Below are 24,412 nucleotides of genomic sequence, written 5' to 3'. Positions count from 1 at the left end.
CTCCACAGGCTTGCAGCTCTGGCCTGGAATCTGCTTGAGCAGGGGTTCCCACAGGCAACAGTCACGTCCAGTGCAGGTCCACTTGCTCCACTGTGGTCTCTTCCTCAGGCTGCAGCATAGAAACCATGCAGCCATGGTACACCATAGGCTGCAGGAGCACAGACCTACTTCACCATAGCCCCCTCCACAGACCACAGGAGCACTTCAGCTCTGCATCTCCAGCACCTGGAGCACCTGGAGCACCTGGAGCACCTGGAGCACCTGGAGCACCCCCGCCCCCCCCCCCCCCCCCCCCCCCCCCTCCCTTTTCACTGACCTCAGTGTCTGCAGGGCTGTTTTTCACTCTCCCAGCTGCCTTTTTTTTTTTTTTTTTTTTTTTTTTCTTGGCTCATCTCTGCCCAGAGGTGGGCCCCTTATCTAATGTGGGGAAGCTTCTAGATTCTTCTCACAGAAGCCACCCCTATGGCCTCCAGCTACCAAAGTCTTGCTACATAAACTCATGGCAGCTTGAATTTCAAGACTGCTCCATCCAGGTCAGGTAAGTCTCACATAATTTTCAATTGCCACATTATGCAAAACATTTTTTGCTGACCAGCTAGTAATACAAGTTTAGAATGGCAATTTATAGTCAGTAGTGTTAGCTTATGTAACAAAAACAAAAAAACAAACAAACAAAAAAACAACTCTGAAAACAAATCCAGGCAGTCAAAAATATATAAATTTGTGTTTCAATCCCATTTGGGGCATTTCCCTAAGATTATATCCTAAAATAACCTTAGATTTTTATTTATCTTTTGTGATTTTTCTCAAGAGGCAAGCTAAGATACATTCTATTTATATTTTCAAAAGCCGTTTTGGAATATATTCTTTTTGTGATGAAAACCAGGAAGCATATGACTGAAAAAATATCCTTTAGTGATATATACCCACTAAAAAAATAACTATACGTGTTACGCTAATCGTTATAATCACTTACTATATAACACTTTTATGCTAAATTGTGGAAGCTGGATGCTGATTTTGCTTTCTGCCCTTGCCTCTGACAAAAACAGTAGAAAAAAAATGTAAACAAGGGTTTGATTTTTGTTTTGTTCTTTGGTGTAATGTTGTAGCTTACTGTTGCTAGGGAATAGAAAGCTCAAAATCAGAAATCAAGATCTGCATTGACTGTTTTACAAACATATTCAGATCTCAGTTTGTATAACACAAGTTTTGAGTAACATATAGTTATTTTATGTATTTTAAAAGCTTCTTCCACTGTTTTTTCTATCGATCAGTATTGATACCTTATAAGTAGTTTATCACTACCTGCAACTCCGGTGAATATTACGTGTGATCAGTTCTGGCAAAAGCAGAAGGGACTGACTGTCACAGATGCAATATGGTCACACATTTCATTCTATACCAAATTTCCATTACAATTCCCCTTTTTCTCATTTTATGAACTTTATTTAGGCTCAATAGATAATGGCTTTCTGAAATAAACTCATACAACTCATACATGGTTTCTCTGACTTGAAAACTACATGGGTAAGCTGAGCTATTGTCAGAAGTAGAAGCAGTATTTGTTAAGCAGTATTTGTTGAGAGATTTTGTTCAAATTAAACAGAGATTGTTGGAGATGACCTTTTTTTTCCCCATACAAAAATAAATTGTTCAGATAGATTAAAATCATACTAGTAAATCCTCAAGGTTGAAAATCTGTTAGCTAGCTTGTGTCTCTAATTCATATAATGCTTCATCCAATGTATAATTGTTACATTAAAAAAAAAAAAAGTACCGTCACCACCAACAAAAACACATAACCTTTCTTTTCACAGGTCTATTAAACTGAATGTCAGTTTTATTGATTTAAAAATAAATAAATCTGTTTGTGTAGGGGTGCTTTGGGGGTAGGGGGAAGACTCCTACTTCTGCTCTGAGCAGAGATGAGAGTCCAGTCTCCCTTGACTTGTGAGTCAGTCAAGTCTGTCAGCTCAGGTCTGGAAGCTAGCTCACCTTCCCCTTGGCTGGACTTAAGGCAGGGCTGTCTCTCAGCCTCACACTTGCACCTGTATCCCCCACCTCTGCCTCCTGGCCCTGGAGGAACTTCCAGATTCTGAAGTTCCCTCAACTGAGGATCCGGGCAGGTCTTTTAGTCCTCAGGAGGTCTGGTTGTAGGTGTCTGCCTGGAGAGGTTGTGTCCCCTCCATCTGTGTTTTAGCCTCAGCTTGGCAGTTGCAGGAGGTGACACCATTTCTGTTCCAGTAGAAGGATGTTTCTTGTTGCTCCCAGGATAGGAAAAAAAAGGGCCCACCTTCTGGTGCAAGCTGCCATGCTGTGACCTGGCTGATGTGCCACACCCTGTTTGCTTGCACACTCTGGTCTCTACCCTCGTGATTGCTCAGGCATGGGTTCTTTGTACATGTGGGTTGGCCATTACTGGTCCTAGCCTGGCTCAAGCCTCTTTGGACACTCTCCTGAGGACTGCCACACTCCTGGCAGCTCCCTCTGATACCTGGGGTTTCTTCAGTAAAGAAAAACCCCTGCACACCGCAATCCCCTGCTCCACTGGAGAACATGCCTGCCCCACAGCTGATCACCTCAGCCAAAGGTGGAGCCAAAGGTTAGCATTTCCCAACAAAGTTTCTAGACACTCAGGGACAGAGTGTTTGCTCCAATTAGCTGATTTATTGGCATTTTACATACACTAATGTTCCCAAAGGGAATTCCCATGCAAGTTGATGGTTGCTGTCCTGGTGATAATAGGAGTCTCTGCTGCAAGACTTCTTGCATCAGTATCTTCAGCTATACAGGCAAGACTCTCCAAATCAAGGGTTTGCTGGACTCCTGAAACCCATCTGTTGTGTGGTCCTTATCAAACGCAAATTCATTTCTACTGAGATCCCTAATATATATGGGAAACGTCTCCTAACTACCATAGCTATTTCTACAAGACTATCCTACAGTCCTATGCATCCATGGAAACCTTTTCAGGTATTCATAAGTGGAAGCTTGCAGGAATGTGAGGAGAACCATTAGTTGGGCATTGGTGAACCTGAGGAAAAAAGCAGCCAGGTTGTCCTCAGCCAGAGTTGCAACCACCCCATGGCTGTCCACAGTTCCACCATGAAAATGGTTCTTTGAAAGGAGTTGGCTGATATAGACCACGTCCCTGCCATCTCTTCCACACCATCTTCTGCATTTCAAGCAGCTTCTGCAATAGACTCCATGAGCTGATCCACAAGCAGGACTGGATGATGTTTGTCATTGAGGTCTACTTCCTACTCTTCCTCATTTAACTCCTCATCTTCATCATTCTCCTTCTCTTCCTTTTCCTCCTCTACATTCTCATCCTTACTGCTCAGTGTCACCATCAGAGTCAGCTTGGCTCTGCCTGGGCAGCCAGTAGATCCCAAGGAGCATCAGAAGCATTTCAGCAAAAGCCCAGAATTTCCAGTGCTGGCACACAGCAAGGAGCATGAATTCCTCATTGATCCCACTCTGAGGCTTGCTTCCCTGCTCAACCTCTTGCAGCAGTCAAGTCATCTTGTGACTCAGCATCTCCTCTCATTGTTGCATGAGGTCTTTCATGACCTGGTCCCCAACCTTAAGCGTGAGCTGCAGGAGGTTCAGCGTTGACAGGATGTGTATGATACAGATAGCCATGGTCTGGAGGAGATTGGAGAGAAGGGGGCTCTCCAAGGGGTTGGGTGCAAGGGAGCTGGTGGCTGTGGGTGAAGGGACAGGAGCCAGAGAGACGTGAGGGTAGGTAGGAGAGGGGGCAATGGAGCTTGGAGGCAGCAAGGGCAGGGTTTGTAAGCGCTGCACATACAAGGCCGCAGGCCACCCCAGGCAAGTTTGTGCACAGGTGTCAAGTGTCCAACAGGGCCACAAGCTCTGGCCAGAGAGGGCATGGGGACCATCCTGCAAAGCTCTCCCCATGACCAGTCGTGGGCTGGGTTTTGCCCTGGGCAAGGATGCTGCGAAGGCAGGTGGCACCACAGCAGTGTTTCCCTAGGCCCCATCCCCTGTGGGGCGGTAGCATCTCATGAGTCCACAGGTGCCTGTCATATCCCTAAAGCCTCTGTGCACTTGCCCCCACTTGGGCACCTCTGTGGTCAGCCCAAGGCACTCCCCAGAGTATCTGCACCCTCATTTCAGCCTTAGAAACTGCCTTGGAGGCCCTGTTTGTGCTCTGACCCTCAGCCAGCCCAGTCTTCCCCCTGCCTGCCGCACTCACCAATGGCCCAAGCCACAATGCACTGCCATGCTGTGGTGACATGTTGACATGTTAACCCCCATGTCACACATCCTTGGTTCTGCTGTGGACAGCAGAACACCATGGTGGACCATCCCAGCCCTGGAAGGCCCCAGCCAGTGTCCCCAGTCCTGGCTCAGAATCACCACAGCTGCTCTGTGCACCCACAGGCCCATCCTTGGCCGCTTGTGACATGCAAAGCACAAACCCACCAAGCTCCCAGTGGTCCCTGTGCACTGTAGGCAGGACCCACCCCAGGGCTCTCCTCCTGGTGACCCTCACAAGCACCTCCTTCCCCCTCCTTCTCTTGAGTCACACCAGCTGTAGCATGACATAGCACAGCAAGCTCCCAGAATCCAAAGGAATAAAAATGCGTTTCAGGTGCAAGCAGAAAATATCCTGTGGATTGGGCTGGCAGGTGCCTGCTTGCCCCTTTCATGCAGCCTCTCCACCACATCCAGGTTGCTCCATGCTGCCACACAAACTCTCAGAGCAGTCTCTATAGGACAGCCACTCTCCACCTGGGTCCTCTGTGTCAGCACTGAGGTGCTCCTGGGGGCTGCACTGTGGATCTCTGCTACACAGGCTGCAGAGGAACCTCTGCCCCTCCTTTTTCTCTCAGCTTGGTGGCCACAGTTTTGTGTCTCACACTGGTGGTGACACCACACCAAAGTAAGGACTTTAAGCCCATTCTCCCAGAGGCTCCACCAGCTTGACTGTGGGCACAGCAGTGGCCTGCGCTGGCCCTCTTGGAACCAGCTGGAAGCAGCACAGGGCAGCCCTGGCCTCTCCTCACAGAGGCTGCTCCTCTGTGGTACTCTGGGGCCAGCTCATGGGCACCCACTGGCACTGCAACATTGAAATGCTGTAACACTTGTAATGAGAACAACTAAATAAGGGCAACCCACAGAGAGTAATTAAATACAAGCTTCTCCGGGAATGACTCCACAAATGGCTCAGGTTCACTGCAGAAGAATAGCAGAAACCAATAAAACTAGGGGCAGTGGACCAACAGGCTTGTGAGTGCCAAATGTGTTGATGTCCGTAGACAGTAAAGGAGGCAGAGGACTAATGAGCAATGAGTGTAGGCAATTCCAACCCCCCTGCCATGGACAGGAACACCTTCCACTAGATCAGGCTGCCCAAAATCTCATCTGACTTGGCCTTGAACGCTTCCAGAGATTTTTTTTTTTTATCACAACAATGTAGTGATAAATTTCAATGCAGACCTCTAGAGCATTACACAGACACTCAAACAGGACCTGTGGTAGTCATTTTTTTGCATTAGTTGGAGCAGATGATGGCTTGAAATGATATTTATGGAACATTAGAAGAACAGGCTATGTGAATGGCTCAAACTACAGGCCTGAAGACTGGTATTTGCACACTGGGGAAGGAAATAAATACCAAAGTATGTGGAAGACTTCCTCTAAGTGACACAGCACTTCCAACTATGAAAAAGGTAAGTGATATTGGCTATGGATCAGGAAGAATCCTGAGAGAATTGGTGTACTTGGTCTGGCTGGGATGGTTAATTAATTTTCCCTTCAGCAGCCCATACAGTGCTGTGCTCTGCACTTGTAGCTAGAACAGCACTGATAACACACCAGTGTTGTGTCTACTGCTGAGTAGTGCTGGCACAGCATCAGGAATCCCTCTAAACAAGGGCCCAGGGCCAGCAGGCTGGGGGTGGGCAAGAGGTAGGGAGGAAACATCACCCAGGCAGCTGACCTAAACCAACCTGTTAGAAACTGAGTGTGTTTTTTGCAGTAGGCAAGGAAAGCCTGTGTTGCAGCCTAAATCCTAGTAGGACGGTCTTTGAGAAGATGTTTAAAGTGTGGCCAGGCCAGCCACTTCAAATAGGAATATCTGGAGTGAAAGAAGGAGGAGAGATTGCTGTTATAAATTCAGAGTAGGGGAATTGGGGCTTTTCAGAAAGCTGGTTTCCTAATAAATGAAAAAGTGTACCTCAAGGTTCCTCACATGTACCTCAGTGGGGATCACTCTACAATTATTGTTGCAGGCAAAACAGACTTAGGATAGGAAGATTAATAAAATTTATCACCTATTGCTGACAGGCTGGAGCGGTGAGAAACAGAGAAACAAGCAGGGGGCACCTTCCCCCATCCCACTCTACTCCACTTCTTCCCTGCCCTGAGTGGCATGGGGGTTCCAGCTTTGAGCTCTGCAGTCAGCCCGTGGTGCTTCGTTTCCACTGCTCTTTCACAGTTGCTCTCTCCCCTGCTCTGGTGTGAGGTCCCTCTCATGGGCTGCTGACCTTCCTGGGCTGGTTCAGTGAGGATTTCTCCACAGGCAGCAAAAAAACGGGCTCTTTGGGAGCTGCTCCAGGTGTGGGTCTGTGCCACAGGGTCTATTCATCAGGAGTGGGTTGGGTCTGGCTTGGGGCCCCCTGGGGTCCACCCCACCCAATCACCTGCTCCTGAATGCACTCCTCTCCATGGCTGCAGCATGGAGATCTGCTCTGCTGTGGTACACCAGCCTTTCCCTACCAGGGGCCTCCCTGTGGGCCACGTTAGGGCTTTGGCTCTGGCACCTGGAGCACCTCTGCACTGCACTCCTCCTCCTCTGCACTGACCTTGGTGTCTGTAGGGAGGTTTCTCACTCCTCACTTTTCCCAGCAGCTGTAGTGCAGCTGTTGTGTTGTGTTTTTTTTTTTTTTTTTTTGGTTGTTGTTTTGTTTTTTTACGTTTCTTGGATGTGCTCTCATATAGGCACAAACTGTGTTGCTCATGGCTTGGCTCTGGGCAGTGGTGGGCCCCTTTGGAGCTGGTTGAAACTGTCCCTTATCTGCCAAGGGGCAGCTGCTGGATTCTTCTCACAGGCTACCACTGCAGCCCCCCAGCTACCAGAACCTTGCTGTGCAAACCCAATACACTGGGGCAGCTAGGTCATTGCTGGCCTGTGAAGTATCAGGGCTTCAGTGAACTAATGAAACCCTAAATGCGATGGGGGTAGAAGGGACTGGGATAGCAGTGCCACTGTGCCAGGGGGACGCCAGGCTGAGACAAGGGATAGAATAATCACTGGGCAATTACTGTATGCACCTGAGGCAGGGGCTAACTTGTTGGGAAAGGATTTGATGATGAAATTGGGCATTCAAATTGTAAATTGTTTGGCTGGAATAACAGTGTTATGTATGAGGTGCTCTCAGACATTAAGAGCAAAGGTATATTTGCCTTTGAGTGGAAAGACCTTGAAATGGGGCAGAAGCAGCAATACAGATTGACGATTTTACCTCGAGGGCTTAGAGGGACACCGATCTCTGGGGGCAAGTTCTAGAACAAATTTTGGAGCAATTCCAACCTCCAGAGGGGGTGTTGCTGTTACAAAATGTGGATGATCTTTTATTGTTAGGATGGGAGAAAACGGTTGTGAAGGAAGCCACAAACAAGCTACTAAACTTTCTGGTAAAACAGAGCTTGGAAAGATTGAAAATAAATTAAAATTTGTAGAAAGAGAAGTCAAGTATTTAGGGCATTTACTGTCTGAGGGGGAACAAAGAATAAATCCAGAGAGGATTCAGGGAATTGTTGAGCTACTCCTACCCAAAACTAAAAAGAAGTAAAAAAAAAAAAAAAAAAAAAAAAAAGAGAAATAGGTTTTTAAGGAATTAGGTTAGGAGTTACGAAGTTCAAAGGAAAATAGGTACTTCCTGATGGGAGAGAAAAGCTGAATAAAGTGCTAGTGAGGCAAATATTAACTGTTTTGCATCAAGAGAGTCATTGGGGAATTCAAGCAATGTGTGATGTTGTGCTATGGAAATACATGTATGTATGTGTAGGAATATATATACTCTGGCTGAACAAGTATGCAGGAGTTGTGTATTAAGGTAGATAGGAAAATCATCCAGAGTCAGCCCAGAGGAGGGCAAGAATCAGGAATTCAATGCTTCCAAAACGTACAGGCAGATTTTACAGAACTCCTTGGAGTAGGTAGATTTAAATACTTACTAGTCTTGGTAGATCATTTGTTATGGTGGGTGGAAGCTTTCCCTTTAGTATCTGCTACTGTGAACATAGTAACTAAAGTAATTCTAGAACAAATAACTCCCAGGTATGGAATTGTTGAAAATACTGACTCTGATCAAAGAAATCACTGTATGTCAGAAATATTGCGAGGGCTAATGTGGGCTCTAGAAATCAAGTGGAAATTTCACTCTCCTTGGCATCCTTCTTCTTCTGGAAGGGTGGAGCAGATCAGACAGTACAGAAGCAATTGACTAAGTTCTGGAAACTTGGCTTCCCCAAATGAGGTGCTTACCTTTTCACTTCTCCGAATTCAAACTGCACCAAGAAAAGATGTGGGATTTTCACCATATGAAATATTATTTGGATTGCTGTACATGGACAAAGGGAATTAATTACCTCCGTTGAGACAAAAGATGCTTTTCTTAAGAAGTATATACTCAGACTGTCATTCTCTTTGTCATCTCTCAGGACCCATGGACAGTTAGCTCAAACCCCACCCTTGGAAGCCCTAATCTATCCATTCTAAGAAGGAGATTGGGATGTGATGCAAACATGGAGAAAATTGAAACTGCAACTTGAGTGGGATGGACTGTTCCAAGTGCTCTTCATTACTGAGACGATGGGAAGAATGGCTGAGAAAGGGTGGCCTCATACCTGGGTAAAAGCATCAGTTAACCTTGATACCTGAGAGACTGCATTAACAAAGACTTCTAAGGTTAAAACTGTTAAAACTATCTATTATAAACCTTTAACTTCTCCTTAGAAGAACTGTGAATGAATTAATGAGTAAAAGAGATTGAATTACACAGAATTGGAATGTTTCCAGGGAACACTCCATGGAAGTGGGAGAAGGGGGCTATTTAATCCCCGCTAGAAGAATCCTTATTAGTTTGTGATTTTTATTGTTTTTCTTAATTATTATAGGGGTGTATATATATATATATAGAGAGAGAGAGAGAAATGATGTAGTTTAAGTGTATCTTAGCAATACCTATTCTCAATGGATTAGTGATAGAATGGAGGGAAAAACGAGCATTTCCAATTAATCCAGAACATTTCTCAGGTTCTGTCTCAAAGTAATTGTTGGATGTGCACACAGATGCCTAGAAAGACAGAAGAGGCCTTGTCCCTGATTGCTATTTCCAGCAGCAACTGTGTCTGAATTGTCCAGATTTCCAAAAATGACAGATCATACTCAGTCCTGGGAAAGAATAGATTTTGAAGTTGAGCTCCCTACACATAATCCTGGTACAATATACAGTATTATCAAAGATGTCTTTGAAGCAACATTGATAGGAAGTCAGGGGGCAATATTACTGAACCTGAGTGTGGAAATATCCATGAAGTAGGGAATAATCCGTACTGTACCGAATGTGGTAGCCACGGGAATGCTAATGTATATAATGCACACCAGATACAACATGAGAATCCTGTAACTGGATGGCCTGTCCCAAATGGCAAGGGGTGGCACTGGCTGTGTGGCAATAAAGCCAGGAAGGTGTTGCCCCTAGGATGGAAGGGATCTTGCACCCTGGTGGCAATAATTCCAAATGTAACTATTATTGAAGACTATTGTTGAAGCCCTCTTGAGACCACACGCAGAAATAAGTGGCCTCCAGATAATCCTCTAGTAAAATTCTCCAGCATTTAACAGTTTTGCAAGGTGGTTTTTACCTTGGTTAGGGGTGAATAAATTAGAAAAAGCTATTGTAAATATCACAGCTATAATTGAAGAACTAGAAAGTAACAGTCTAGATAAATGAAAAAGGAAGTAAGTTTGCAAAAATGGTACTCTAGAATCGAATGGTAATAGATTTGTTAATAACCTCATAAGGAGGAATGTGCACTGTACTAGTTGCTGTATATATGTAGATCAAATGGGATGGATTTGATCTCAAAAATATTGGGGGAGGTGGGAAAATCCTACATAGAGTAGCTGAAGATGACACTTCCTGGGGATTTAGAAACATTTGGGAGAAACTAACTTTGTAGTTACCTGAACATAATTGGCTCAAACAACTATTTGTTGGTATTGTAATAATAATGGCATTGTATATCTGTCATCCCCCGTGACATCTGAAGAATATTGTGCCTTAATATTGGAAAAACTCAAGAGTGTGGTATGTGAAGAGGTGCAAAAACAACAATAGGAGTAAGAAAAGAAGAGGGGGGAATTGTGAGAAACTAAGTTGTGTTTTTGCAGTAGAGAACTAATTTTCTATATTCAAAGGCAGTTGTGTAGTCATAACAAGGAGAAATGCTAAGCAGATAAGTGGACAGTAGAAGGCCTCACTGTTCCAAGATAAGGTCGAAGCTTGCGAAAAACAGGATGAGCAGTGTGGGAACAGTAAAACAAGGATGAGAAGTTCTCAAAACATAAGAAAGGAGGAAAAAAAAAAAAGGAAAAAGGAGAAATTAAAGGGTTGAAAAATAAATTGTATCTATATGGTGTAGAGGAGCGTCGAGTAGCTTGTGAACCTGTAGTACTCAGCCAAAGAGGAAACAGGGGAGGTAATCAGGTGTTGGTAAATAGGGAATAAAATGTTATGATTTGTTTACTATAATGTGCTCCTAATTGGCAGGATACCCACCATTGCAATTGCAAATGGAATAACTGCACAAAAGAACCTGTCTGAAGAAAATTCTTGACATACTTCTCACAAACCAAAGGGATACTCCATACCATAGTGTCACACTCAGCAATGCAAGGTGGAAAAAGGAAGAAGAAGGGAGGTATGGGCTCTCGTGAAAAACGTCTATCCTCCTGAACACTGGCTACATGCGTTGAGGCCCTGTGTCAAGGACATGGTCAAGCATCGCTCATTGGTGGGAAGTAGAGAGTAATTTCTTTCCTCTGCACTTCCACATGGCCTTTGCTCTTTTTTGTTGTTTGTTTGTTTGTGTTTTTGTTTTGTTTTTCCCTTTTTCCATTTCCCTTTTCCCTTTAATTAAATTATTTAATTAATACTAATTTTCCCTTTATAATCATTTTTCCTTTAATTAAATTATCCTTATCTCAACCTGTGAGTTGGTTCTTTCCTTTTCTTCTTCTCCTCCTCTTCTGATCAGGGGGAGTAAGAAAGCAATTGTGGCTGAGTTCTGCTGCCTAGCAAGGTAAAACCACCATGGTTGGCTAAGGCAGAACTCCACAAATTGGACTTTCCAACTTTGTGAAGAATCGGATAGATAAAGGAAATGTACACGTGCAAAGGAGTCTTAGCATATAGGGATTTAAACTTGACAGGGCTGAGTAGTAGAACTAAGTTGTACAAAGGAAGTCTATGAGGGGAATAAACATTGCTTAACTCTAATAACATACCTAGTGGAAATATCTTCTGCCCCTTTCATTGGACGGATGCATACCATCCAACTTGTAAGTAAGAAATGGTTGTACAAAATAACTCATGGTCTACCAGTATGATTGTCAGTCATCTATGTGTCCAGAGACCTCATAAGTGACTAGGAACTAAGGGAACATAGGAATTTCCTCCTAAGGAGCTGGGACCTTTCTAAGATTCCTGTAAAAGGCTGCATTTAGGAACAACAGCAATGTGGGGATGTGGCAGTTTCAGAGCTGCCCTGCACGATTTCACCCAACCCTCCCAAGGGGAATATAAGAGTTGAAGGCAACCATAGTGGGTGTACTCAGCAGCAGAGAGAGGTCATTGCCGGGAAAGGGGCTGAGGTAATATTCAGACCCCTGTACCCTCCCTTCTACTGCCAGAGAGCTGGAGATCTCAAGCTCTTTCAACAAAACAGCAGGAACACTGCTTTAAATGTTTCAAGCTATACTGAAAGCACTCTAAATTAAGTACTTCACAACCACCAGATTTAGATCATTTGATAATTTGAGGATGAAGAAGTTGGGGTCAATCAACTGACACAAATACACTCCCGCAGACCCCATACAGCTGCTGGAAGGTGGTGTGCTCAGGCTCATGTGAGGTGCCCGGGAACCTCCCCATGACAGATTCTTCAGAAGCTAGCAAAGGAAAGGTGGGGAGACTTTCCATCTGCTTAAAAACTTCTCTCATATACCCCCCCAAAAACAAACAAACGAACAAAAAAGACAAATACAGCCCTACTCTCCTGTTGCTCAAAACCTACTCTCCTACTTGTTTCGGGCTAAAGTTCATTTGATGATGTTACACTAATTGTACTACCCAGGAGGCAGGAATCATGCTGCAGGGGTCCTGGCCAGAATAGTTTACCATTTACTAGTTTACTATCTTCCTGAAATTGCAATCAAAAATGAAATTGGGAGTACAGGAAGAAGGACAACACATATACCTTCCCACCCTAATCTTCACCAAATAAAACATGGAACCTCATACAGAGGAAAATTTAGTATATAACAAGGGATTGAATATAGGAACCAATAATCAGAAATATTGTAAATAATGGCCTATTACAGTCTTTATTTTCATGCAGTCCTTTGATAAACTAGAACCTGAGAAGGAAACATCTAGAATGAAACATCTAGAACAGAAACCTTATTTCTTTTGTTTGTTTGTTTGTTTGTTTTTTCCAAGCATGTAGTCTGCCACTTTCTTTGGGAATGATATGTGGGCTGGGGTGTGGTAGTGGTGGACTCCTACACATCAATGTAGGTTGGAGGGTGTATATATGAAGCCAGGGAATACTTTGTGAACTCAAAAGGTATTTGGTCATCTTGGATTTAATCTCCCAATTTCAGTTAGGAAGGGGTTGGGGTTGGTGCTAAACTAATGAATGGCTCCTACCCATTGTTGTGGGTGGGGGAACAAGCATGTCTAAGGTTAGGGAATACACTGGGAAATCAGGAGGCTCATCTTCCAGTTTCTGATTTTACAATTCCTTAAATGATGAGGGGGAGCATTTTGGTTAGATTAGACAATCTACAGGAGGGGTATCTGAACATTCCTCTAAACCTCTGGAAATTGTCCTGGTAAAGCCTGAGCCTGATTCACTGTATATGAAAGGATACTGGAAGGACACAGACATAACAAATCAAACTTATAGACATGGACAAGAAACAAACTTTTCCCTGTCACACAAGTTGATGAGCTAGCAAACTACTGGTGCCACTTCCAGGAAGATCAATCTGGACTTTGCAGCCGATGAGATTGTGAAACAGGGGTCCCAGAATGGGATGGTACAGAAACAGCAGAGTTCTTGAAATCCATGGTTGTGCAGGTGGAAGGTGGAACAGGAGAAACAAGGACGGGTGTCAAGCAGGAAAGGATATAAAAAGTACAAACTGAAGCTGGTCAGTATGTTCATCTGGCTGAACCCTCTTGATCACTGCATGCTTTCCTCTTCTCGTTTTTTTAATTAAATCTCTTATTCTAAGCAATGTTTTATAATAATAGTAATAATTATAATTGTTAAATAATGCAATCTCCACAGCTTCCAGCAAGAGGTTCCAGAAGATATATTTCTACTCAAAGAAAAAAACAAAAACTGCAGCACATATTTGTATTTCTTCCTAATCTAACCTATGTGAGTCAGTAGACTAACAAAGATAACACATACAACACCAGCTAATAGTATGTCAATAATATACTAGCTTGACATGACAGTAGATATAGATTTATCAGAAGACTTAAGGAGACATATCTACTAGTGGTCATATTTCTAACGAGGAAGGAAAGCAAAAGCAATGAGGATAAAAAGAAAAAAAAAAATATCTATTCTCCCCAGGGAGCAACTTTCCTGATTTTAAATGTTTAGTTGGAGAGAAACCAGCATTAAATGAAAATTAATTAATTGAATAAATATTTATTTATTAGAGCAGGGGAAGGACTCCTCAGTTCTTCCTTCATTTAGAGTCAAAATTCTGGCTATGTGTCAGGTAAGATTTCAAAGAAGGTTGGTACTATAAAATCATTTATTTCTTCTAAGATTATTTTAAGCCTTTAGACAGGCAATCTCATTTTTTAAAAAAGGGAACTCTAGGTGAGTCAGGGATGCCAGCACTTATATAAATAATCCATTAGCATCCTGACTGAACATTGTTGTGTTGCTGGAACAGCATTGCCTCCTGTAGACTTCTCTGTGGTTGTTACTGAATAGGCACTAGGGAATTCTGTCAATGAAAGCACATTTTCTGCTTAGGAAACCTGCATAGACAGACTTTGCTAAGCAAGTCAACAAGCTCATCTATATAGGGACACTCAGAAAAATCATTATGAATTAGTTATTAAAGTGACTTGTTTAATCTGCATTGAACCCCAACTGGACAGTCTCATAGAAAATTGTAATGACCTCAATTTGATTTGGTTTAATTTACTTTGGAAGTGATTTAAGCTCATTGAATTAAACCCTGTTTTATTTTCATTATAGTTTTCACCCAGGGATTTTATGCACTTTAGCTAAACCACTTCTTATTTACACAGCATGTTAACTTGAATTAAGTATCTTGAATTACCCAATACAGAAGAAATGTAAGTAAAATCAGGAAAAATTATTCGAATTACTTTCATCATTGATACTGATTTCTATTGCATGCAGAAGGCCAGTCCATACATTTTCAGAGAAATATTCCTTACATTTAAAATCAGTAAAAATGTTGCAGTTTTGTAAAAGGATTTATTCAAAACTTACCCAAAATTTCAATACAATTTTCTAAAGTTGTAGAAAATATTATTTGTATCTAATCATAATTCGAGAATCATTTTTCTCTAGAAAAAAAAAAAAAAAAAGTGTCTAGATGTGTTTAATAAGAAAATATTAGAAACTCTGATAATGGTACTGATATTCTAAATTTGTATTACTTAGCAGGAGAGAAATGCAAGTTCAACATAAATTCAACATATATATTTGTGTTTTCTTGGTGGTGGCAATCTGAAATATGACAAATATCACAGACAAGTATATCTATCTGCTTCCTTTAAAACATTTAGAAGTTAAATGTTCAGTTTTCCTCCATGCTAAAAGTGAGCATACACTTCACAAAATTCATGAGATAGTTTGCAAATTTGCAAATTATTTTTTGCAAAATCCCCCTCTCCACCAACCCCTTCCTAGTAGCATCCAGTCATCTTTTATCCTTCAGTGTATCCTTTTCTGAAAGCTCTCTTACTCTGTATTCTTTTCATGGCCAAGTATACTGCTTTCTCTTCTGTTCATATTCTTCAGTCTCCAGTCCTTACTTAGTCTACTGCCTCTTTTCTCTCATAATCTCACTGTAGAAGCTGATCAGATAAAACCAGTGCCTGGAATTGCATTATCCAGCGCTTTCAGAATGAGAGACTGGCAATTGGAAGGGAGATTCCTGGCTCAGTTACCTCTGGATATTAAAGGATTCAGATGAGCCATGGTCATGCATGCAGTTTTTTTGACACTTGGCTTTCCTGAAGCTTGCTATTCTGAGCTGGGAAGAACTCTGCTGAAAATGAGGTGTAACACAAAAATACAATGCTGGCTTTCTAAAACTGTCTTTCATAGAAATCACAGGAGATTGATCTTAGGTCTCAAATAGGGTTTGTGTGTGTGTGCATGCTTATGCATGAGTAAATGTATAAAACATTGATAGGACAGAAAGATTACACTGTCTACTGGAATATTCTACTTCTGTATTATGGATATACATTTCCTATAAATCCCATTTTCTGCTTAAGTTACTATCATACCATGCTTACAAAAGAAGAATTTTAAGCCCAGGTACTTATTATCATTTGTGCCTTTTTACTTTACTTAAGGCTTTTGATGATTCTGAAATTATTGGTCCTGAAATCACCTGTGACAGGGCCTGAAAAGAATACTGGTATGGCTGTTGTGAGATGCCAGTAACCAATCCTCTAAACAGAGCACCATTACCATAGAATTCATGACTATCACTTTTATGTTTCCGTAGTTACATGAAGTTCTGAATCTGAGGCAGGAGACTTTGATTCAGGTTTATAAAGCAGGATTTAAAGACTTCTCAATGGAAAAATGAAAGAAACTTGATACAATGAACCACTACCTTTCCCCCATTACATTTTTAGTCACAAGTGCACCCTTAATTATGTCCATCTTTAACCTCTGATGGGTTATTAATAGTAAATATTTAAAACTTAAGCAAAAAAAAATATATTTTAGTTTGTTTTAGTTATCCTTGCTAATTAAATCCCCAGGGGAAATTGTCTGTCTGCTTTGTCTGTCTTCACAAGTATTTTTCCCAGGACATCAAGATTAGTCTAAGACACAAGGCTTCATGATGTCAGACCCTACCTGCTGAGTGCATAGTACATCTGCAGCAACAGTAATGAAGGATTGTTAAAGATCTTCTGTCACTGTGACTTCCACTCATGAAGCAGAGGAACCAATGTGCTGGGTTATTGTAGGAAGTCTTCAACTCCCCCAGCATCTATTTATTCAGCTTGGAGCATAAGAATTAGAGATATCCCTGCTAGATGATTTGTCCCAGGAGTTAGAAACATGAAGCTGTTCAGCTGCCTACAGAAAATACAGGAATATATAAGTATCCAGGAAGTTTACATGGGAAAAAAGAATATTGTAAGCACAAAATACAATGTAATGGAAAATATGAGTTAAATAATGTTATTGCCCTTCTTTATTTCAATTAGACAACAGAAATTAAGTGAGATAGTATAAATTCCTAGTTCATCTTTTCTTGTCACTGAAGTACTAATTTGTTGAAACATTTTTCTCACTGTTCTGTGAATTGGTGGTATACAGAGGTGTTATACAGAGGAATAACATTTTATTTCTTTCTCTTTGAGTACTGTCAGCTCCCTGTTTTGAATACAGACAAATATTTTCAGTTAAAAAGAACCCGAGTATATGCAAATATAAATTTTGTTGTGTAAAACTGGTGTTTAGAGGCAAAAAAAAAAAAAAAAGTATTTCAGACATCTCATACATAAAAAGTAGAAATAAACTGAGATTACGACTCTTTATGAACATGTGAACACAGCCTTCATAAAGTATATAGCTTTGTTTCCTCAACCATTTTATATAAGTCATAGTTGTTTATGAATGGGAGATGCTTTGCTTCTACATCAGTCTCTGAGCACATTATCGATAGAGGAGATTCTGTCTAGCCTAGGGGGGCTCACAGCTGCCCATCATGTGCTCAGCTATTTGGGCTGTTGGCTGTGTAACAGATTTGTAAAAAGAGGCAGCTGCTTTTGGGGAAATAATTCTTAACAGTGTTTCAGCCTGAATTCTTTTAATATCCTTTCTTGCACAGAAGGATAATTTTATGTTTGTGGCTTGGCTAACGCATATTGCCTTTTAAAAACAAAAAAAGTGATAGTTTATTGTATTGTGCTCTATTGTGTGAGAAAGATTAACAATACGATAGTCGAACTCCTGTGCAAACTGAACATAGCAGAGAATTATGACTGAGAATATTATAATAATTAGGAAAAAAAAAAAAAGGAATGAATGACTATCCAAACATCTAATGTATCTGAAATTAAATATATGATAATGTATCAGAACATTCATGAAAGCAACCTGTAAAAGCAAGTCTCTGCTAGGTATATTTTTCTGATGACTCGCAAATAAAAATTATAAAGAGATCAAAGAAGAAATGTATTGCTATCATATGACATTTCCTTTTATTAAACCATTCCAAATGTGATGCTTCTAATTATATTTGCATATTATGAGTAAAGAGCAATACTCATAAATGCTGTGAGCCAGAGAAACTTCCTGAAGTGAAGTTGTTATTTTGATTTACACCAACTAAGGGTGTGCCAGAAGTGCAGTTTGAATAAATGGTTACTTTCATCTCAGACTCTTAACTATTGCAGATTTTACTGTACTAATGCTTCTTACAGTAACTATACTATTAGAGTTTTAACATTATGGTCTGTACATAGCATGAAATCTTGTGTATATAAATAAGGAAACTATATACACAAAGTTTAACAGTAAGATTTATATACTCACATACTAAATCAAAACTCTAAAGTTTATGATTTTTAAAGAAGTTTTATATGCAGAATAAATAAACCAGAGAAATAAACCTGATTATGAATGTTAATGTGTGTAAATCAGAATTCTGACAAATATTAATGAATCATGGAAAACGGATTATACTTAGAAAGCATTTTTAATGTGGTAATTCTTGGTTTTGTTTCACAGAAAATACTCACTTTTGAGATGTATGCTTTAAGCAGTTCTATTTTATATTTCTAAAACAACAGAAAATCTCCTGCAGCCATCATTTAATTAAATAAACTAAAACTCTCCTATCCCCACTCCACCCCCCAAAGCTATGGATCGAAATCTTAGAAAGCACCAGGTATAGAGCTAATGTTTACAACACCTAGATTTTCAACCTGAAATCAACGATGCACAAGAACTGAAGATCAAGTCCCTGGTCCAGACTAAGAGCCTAAACTTCATATAATTCACTTTTGTTATTGTTCTCTTTTAGCTAGGTGGTTTTAAAGGCTTAGTAGCATCAAGTTAGAAAATGAATTGACTGAAGTTCGTTCGGTGTTCAATACTGTGTTTATCATTGTTTGTGCCAGTCACAAGTTTTTCCCATAGTATGAGTCAGGGAGTAAAATTATGACTATTTCTCTGTCCCCTGAAAATTGACTTCAGAACAGTCTTTTTGGGTGGAATGATAACTACCACCTAAATTAAAAGAAATATTAATATTTAATTCAGAGCTAACATCCCTTAGGACAACACATTATTGCTTTTATTGTGGATTTATACTAACATCAGACAGAACAGAACCCAGTAATGATCAGCTATGCAGCTTTGTCACTGGGGTAAGCTGCTTTATCATCATCCCCTCCAAGGACACTTTCCTTCTGTGAATTGTTCTAACTTCTCTACTCTGACCTTCGTACATGCATTTTTCAACACTTTCTCAATTTTGCCATCTCAGTTCAGTCAAAACACTCACACTGCATAACTCTAGTCTCTCTGCTTCCTTCTCCCTTTATTATTATTAATTATTATTATTGTTATTCACATATATTTGTCACACAACTTTTAAACCCAGCTCAGACCCTTACAACATTTATCTCATTTAATGAGGCCATGTAGGAAACATACTGATTTATATTAGAATATCTTCCTCACCCTCATTACCTTTGGTAATGAGCTTCACCAAAAAAAAAAATTGTATTTGATTGTATTTGATGGCCAATGGGATGAGGTTCAACATGGCTAAATGCCAGGTCCTGCACTTTGGCTACAACAACCCCATACAGAGATACAGGCTTGGAGGAGAGTGGCTCCAAAGCTGTGAAGAGGAAAAGGATCTGGGGGTGCTGGTTGATGCTCATCTGAACATGAGCCGGCAGTGTGCCCAGGTGGCCAAGAAGGCCAGTGGCATCCTGGTTTGTATCAGGAACAGTGTAGCCAACAGGATCAGGGAGGTGATCATCCCCTTGTATTCTGCTCTGGTGAGGCTGCACCTCAAGTTCAGCTTCAGGCCCCTCACTACAAGAAAGACATAGAGGCCCTGCTGCATGTCCATATCCAGAGAAGGGCTACAAAGCTGGTGAAGGGCCTGGAACACCAATCCTATGCAGAGCGGCTGAGGGAATTGGGGTTGTTCAGTCTGGAGAAGAAGAGGCTCAGGGGAGATATCATTGCTCTCTGCAATATGAAAGGAAGTTGTGGGGAGCTGGGGGTCGGCCTTTTCTCACAAATAACTAGTGATAGGACTAGAAGGAATGGCCTCAAGTTGTGCCAGGGGAGGCCTAGGTTGGAAATAAGGAGACATTTCTTCTCACAAAGAGCAGTCAGTCATTGGGACAGGCTGCCCAGTGAAGTGGTGAAGTCACCGTCCCTGGGGGTGTTCAAGGAAAGGTTGGATGTGGTGCTTAGGTACACGGTTCAGTGGGTGATATTGGTGTAGGGGGATGGTTTGACCGGATGATCTTGGAGGTCACCTCCTCAATTAAGGTCAACCTTAATGATTCTATGATTCTGTGATCCTTATAATTGGGGATTTTTTCCAAACTCAATTAAAAGAAATTATAAGCTCAGTATGGGCTGCAGGAAGTTGAAACTTTCTATGTATAACATTGGAGTTTGCAGTATCAGAGGTGAATTCACAGGGTACAATGAGTATGAACAGTTTACACAAGTTACTTTTATTGTATGTAATTTCTCATCTTCCCTAAATCTTCAAGGTAGGTGTAGGGAAAAAATAAAGTACAGCATTACATCATTGTTTATTGGTTCTTTCATTCTTCTATCTTTTTATTAAGTGAAATAAAATTGGGAAACGGCAAATGAAAAACAGTAAACAGCAGGCTGAATTCATAAAAGAAAAGTGATTCACCTGTATTCATGACTATAAATGGACAAGCAATGCCTATCTGGATATTCATGTATACATAAATTGGGGAAAAAATAAACAGTAAAATGCATTCAATAAATATATTTAACCTTGACAGTCAAGAACTGTTGCTGACTTAAAGAAGAAACAGTGGAAAACATTTTTGTATTTTTCTTCCTCTTGGAAAAGAAATGGGAAGCACACACTAGGTCATCTAGTCCTTCATATGGGAGAACCATTCTCTTTAAATTGCTCTTTCATATTCAGTGCAGTAATACAATTCTTTTTGAGGTGAGCACAAAGAAAATAGAAAAAGAGAGAGAGAGAGAGAGAGAGAGAGAAGCCATCATTTCTCCACAGGGATCACATGAGACACTTCTGAACAAGTTGATATTTACTAGGACACCTCAAGTGCTTCTCTATGGCAGAGAAAATATTTCTCTTACTAAGAAAAAAGTAGCATACACTCCTAAAGGAGACAGTGAAAATATTAAACCCATCTTCATTAATTTTCATGATATCTGAGTGCCTGAATCTACTAATTTCCAAACACTGTTGACCTGTCTTTCATATCTAAATCTCAGTGACTCAGCACAAGAAATGCTGTGACTCAGTTTTCAGACCACTTTTCCAAGTCCTCCTCACCTAATGCAGTGTGACAACCATGCAAGTTCCTGGGAATCCATGTGTGCCCATATATATTCATTGCATGAGGAGAGGAGAGGAGAGGAGAGGAGAGGAGAGGAGAGGAGAGGAGAGGAGAGGAGAGGAGAGGAGAGGAGAGGAGAGGAGAGGAGAGGAGAGGAGAGGAGAGGAGAGGAGAGGAGAGGAGAGGAGAGGAAGAACTAAAAGAAAGAGAAAGAGAGAAAAGAGAGAAAAGAGAGAGAAAGAGAGAAAGAGAGAGGGAAAGAGAGAAAGAGAGAGAGAAAGAGAGAAAGAGAAAGAGGAAGGAAGGAAGGAAGGAAGGAAAGAAGGAAGGAAGGAAGGAAGGAAGGAAGGAAGGAAGGAAGGAAGGAAGGAAGGAAGGAAGGAAGGAAGGAAGGAAGGAAGGAAGAGAATGAAAGAACAAAAGAAAGAAAGGAGGAAAGGAGGAAAGGAAGGAAGGAGGAAAGAAAGGAAGGAGGAAAGAAGGAAAGAAAGAGAAATAAAAAAAATAATCTGCAGTTTCTGATTTCCCCATGCAAAAGTGAGGTCACGTTGGGTGGATTAACCTCTGTCATCACACAGTTATTTGTTCCATAACTTTTTTTGGCTTATTTAATTTTTTTGTTAGATTCAGCAAAATAGCTCTTGCTAGATTCAGAAAAATAGCTCTTGCATTTCGATTAAATTAATTCAAATAGGAGAGGAGCAATGAAACAACAGTGTATCTGTTTCACATTATTGTTTTATCACAGGGGTTTACTGACTGGGCTATTCACCAATTTAGAGGTCTACCTTAATGATTCTAATGGCCATGCTGATATGAAGTGCAAGTTTGCTTTTCTGCATAAAATACAATGGAATAGGACTTACACTGTTACACTTTCTTTTACATGGAAAAAATAGCATTTTTTTTAGCATATATTTAGCATCCTTAGGATTTTAATAAAAATTATCCACACTGAAAACCAAAAATAACATACAAAGTTATGTAGAGATGAGAAAATATCTTTAGAAAATATAACTCTAAAATGTATGAGGAGTCATGCATGTTAATGACAGAAAATCCTACTTATGTCTGGAGAAAAGGTGAAGCACTGTAGATGTGTGATTTTGTTGTTGTTGTTGTTCAAAATTAAGTAGCCTTGTTACAATTATGTAACAAACACAGTTAATCATGTGATTACATTTTTTTCCTACAAGTTTTAATGTCTCATTTTACTTTTAACCTTTTGTTTTGTTTTGCTTTAAATTTCAGTATTACTTCTTCTCAGTGTGTCTGGTATGTAGAGGCAGAAATTCTAAGAAAAAGCCTTATGTTCCTCCAGGATGATGTATACAATATTAATCTATTTCAAAAACATGGTTACATAAGTGTTTAACAAATGCTTTCCTAACAGTATATATCATTTGTGTATAAAATAGCATAAGGATATTGAATTTCATGCGACAATTTTCATTTATATTAGCTAGGGCTCTTGCCCATGTTTTAAACAAATGTTTTCACAATGCCTAGAACAGCTGAAGCTGGAAAGTACCTCTAGAGATCAGATCCAACCCCTGCTAAGAGCAGAGTCAGCAAAAGCAGGTTGCTCAGTGCCATGTTCCGTCAGGTTTTGAATATCTCCAAGAATGTAAGCTTTGTATTCTCTCTGTGCAACTTCTCCCAATGTTTTATAAACAGTGTTATCAGTATTTATTTTTTTCTTATGTTAAGGTAGAATTTCTTTTATTTCAGTTTGTGCCCATTGCCTCTCATCCTGTAACTGGGCATCGATGAGAAGAGTCTGGCTCTGTTGTCTTTACTCCTGTCAGAGGCATTTATGCACATAGATAAAATAAACTTGATCCTTCTCCAGGATGAGCAGTTCCAGCTTTCTCAGACAGTTCTCAAATGATCGATGCTCCAGTCCCTTCATAATTTCTGTGGCGTGTCACTGCACTCACTCCAATATGTCCATGTGTCTCTTATGCTTGGAGCCCAGTACTGAATCCAACACTCCACGTGTGTCCCACCAGGGCTGAGTAAAGGGGAAAGATCACCTCCCTTGACCTGCTGATGATGCTCTGCCACAATGGTGATGGCCTTCTTGGCCACAGGGTGAATGTGACAGTCCTGGCACACTCTGCAAGGCTACTGTGGTCCAAGTTCCCCCTCCCAGACCTTGGCTTCTGCTTCCACTGTCTCACTGTCCCCATTTTCTGGGTCCAGCCAAGTGGAGAAATTAAACAGCCTGTCCAGAGGAGCTTGCATGTTTGGTGAAACTATAGAAATATTGTAAGGAATTGAGGTGTGTGTGGTGAAGCACAGACAATTAGGGGATCTGGACATGTTCAAGGGAGATATAAAAGCGTCCAATTCCCCCTGAAGATAAAGTTAGCTACTACAGATCTTTCACACAAAATAAAACATCACAGTATTCAACACCTTGTATAACAATTAGCAGGTGCAGCAATCATCAGCTGGTATTTCAACAAGTCCCCTGTGGCTTCAGATTTGGCAGCATCTGGACAAATATCATTTGCACATTAGTGTTTCACTCTTTAGGACACTAGGTTCAATATTCTTGTAATGTTATGGAATAGTTTGCCCTTCGCTCCTGTGGGGAATAGTCATTCCAAAACTTAGTCAAATTTCAGCAATACAATTATAAGCATCAAAACTTTATGAGTTTTGTGTCTCAGGAAAATGAAAGGTGTTTAGAATCCACCTACAATGATGAAAATGAATTAAAACTCTGGTTTTGGAGAACAGTTATTTACTAAAGGGAAACACAGCAATTAGTTGCATATCTTTCACTTTAATCAGTACTAATCAATACTAATCAGTACTAATCAATAGCTAATGAACTTATTCCTTTCTTTTTTAGATGTTGTAAATATAAAGCAGATTTGGATGTCCAATCTATGTTAACACACTGTTCATGTGTTCATTCTTGGAGTGTCCTACATAGCTTCAGGCTCCATACTTCAAGTGCCATAGCAATTAATACTCAGAATCAAGACTCAAACCACCTCCTGACTACATAGAATCACAGAGTGTTCCACAGAAGTTGGAAGGGACTCACAAGGGTCATCAAGTCCAATCCTGGCTCCACACAGAACTACCTAAAAAAACATTTATCTAAGAGCATTGTCCAAATGCTTCTTGAATGCTGACAGGCTTAGGGCTTTGACCACTTCCCTGGGAGCCTCTTCCAATACCTGGCCAACCCAACAGGGTTACACTATGCCAGGTGCAGGATCTGGCTTTTTTTTCTTTTTTTTCTTTTTTTTGTTATTTTTTTAATTTCA

The sequence above is a fragment of the Aythya fuligula genome, chromosome 1, assembly GCF_009819795.1.
Source record: "Aythya fuligula isolate bAytFul2 chromosome 1, bAytFul2.pri, whole genome shotgun sequence".
NCBI classification, from domain to species: domain Eukaryota; kingdom Metazoa; phylum Chordata; class Aves; order Anseriformes; family Anatidae; genus Aythya; species Aythya fuligula.
The sequence above is the reverse complement of the archived record's forward strand: the minus strand, read 5'-3'. Positions refer to the sequence as shown.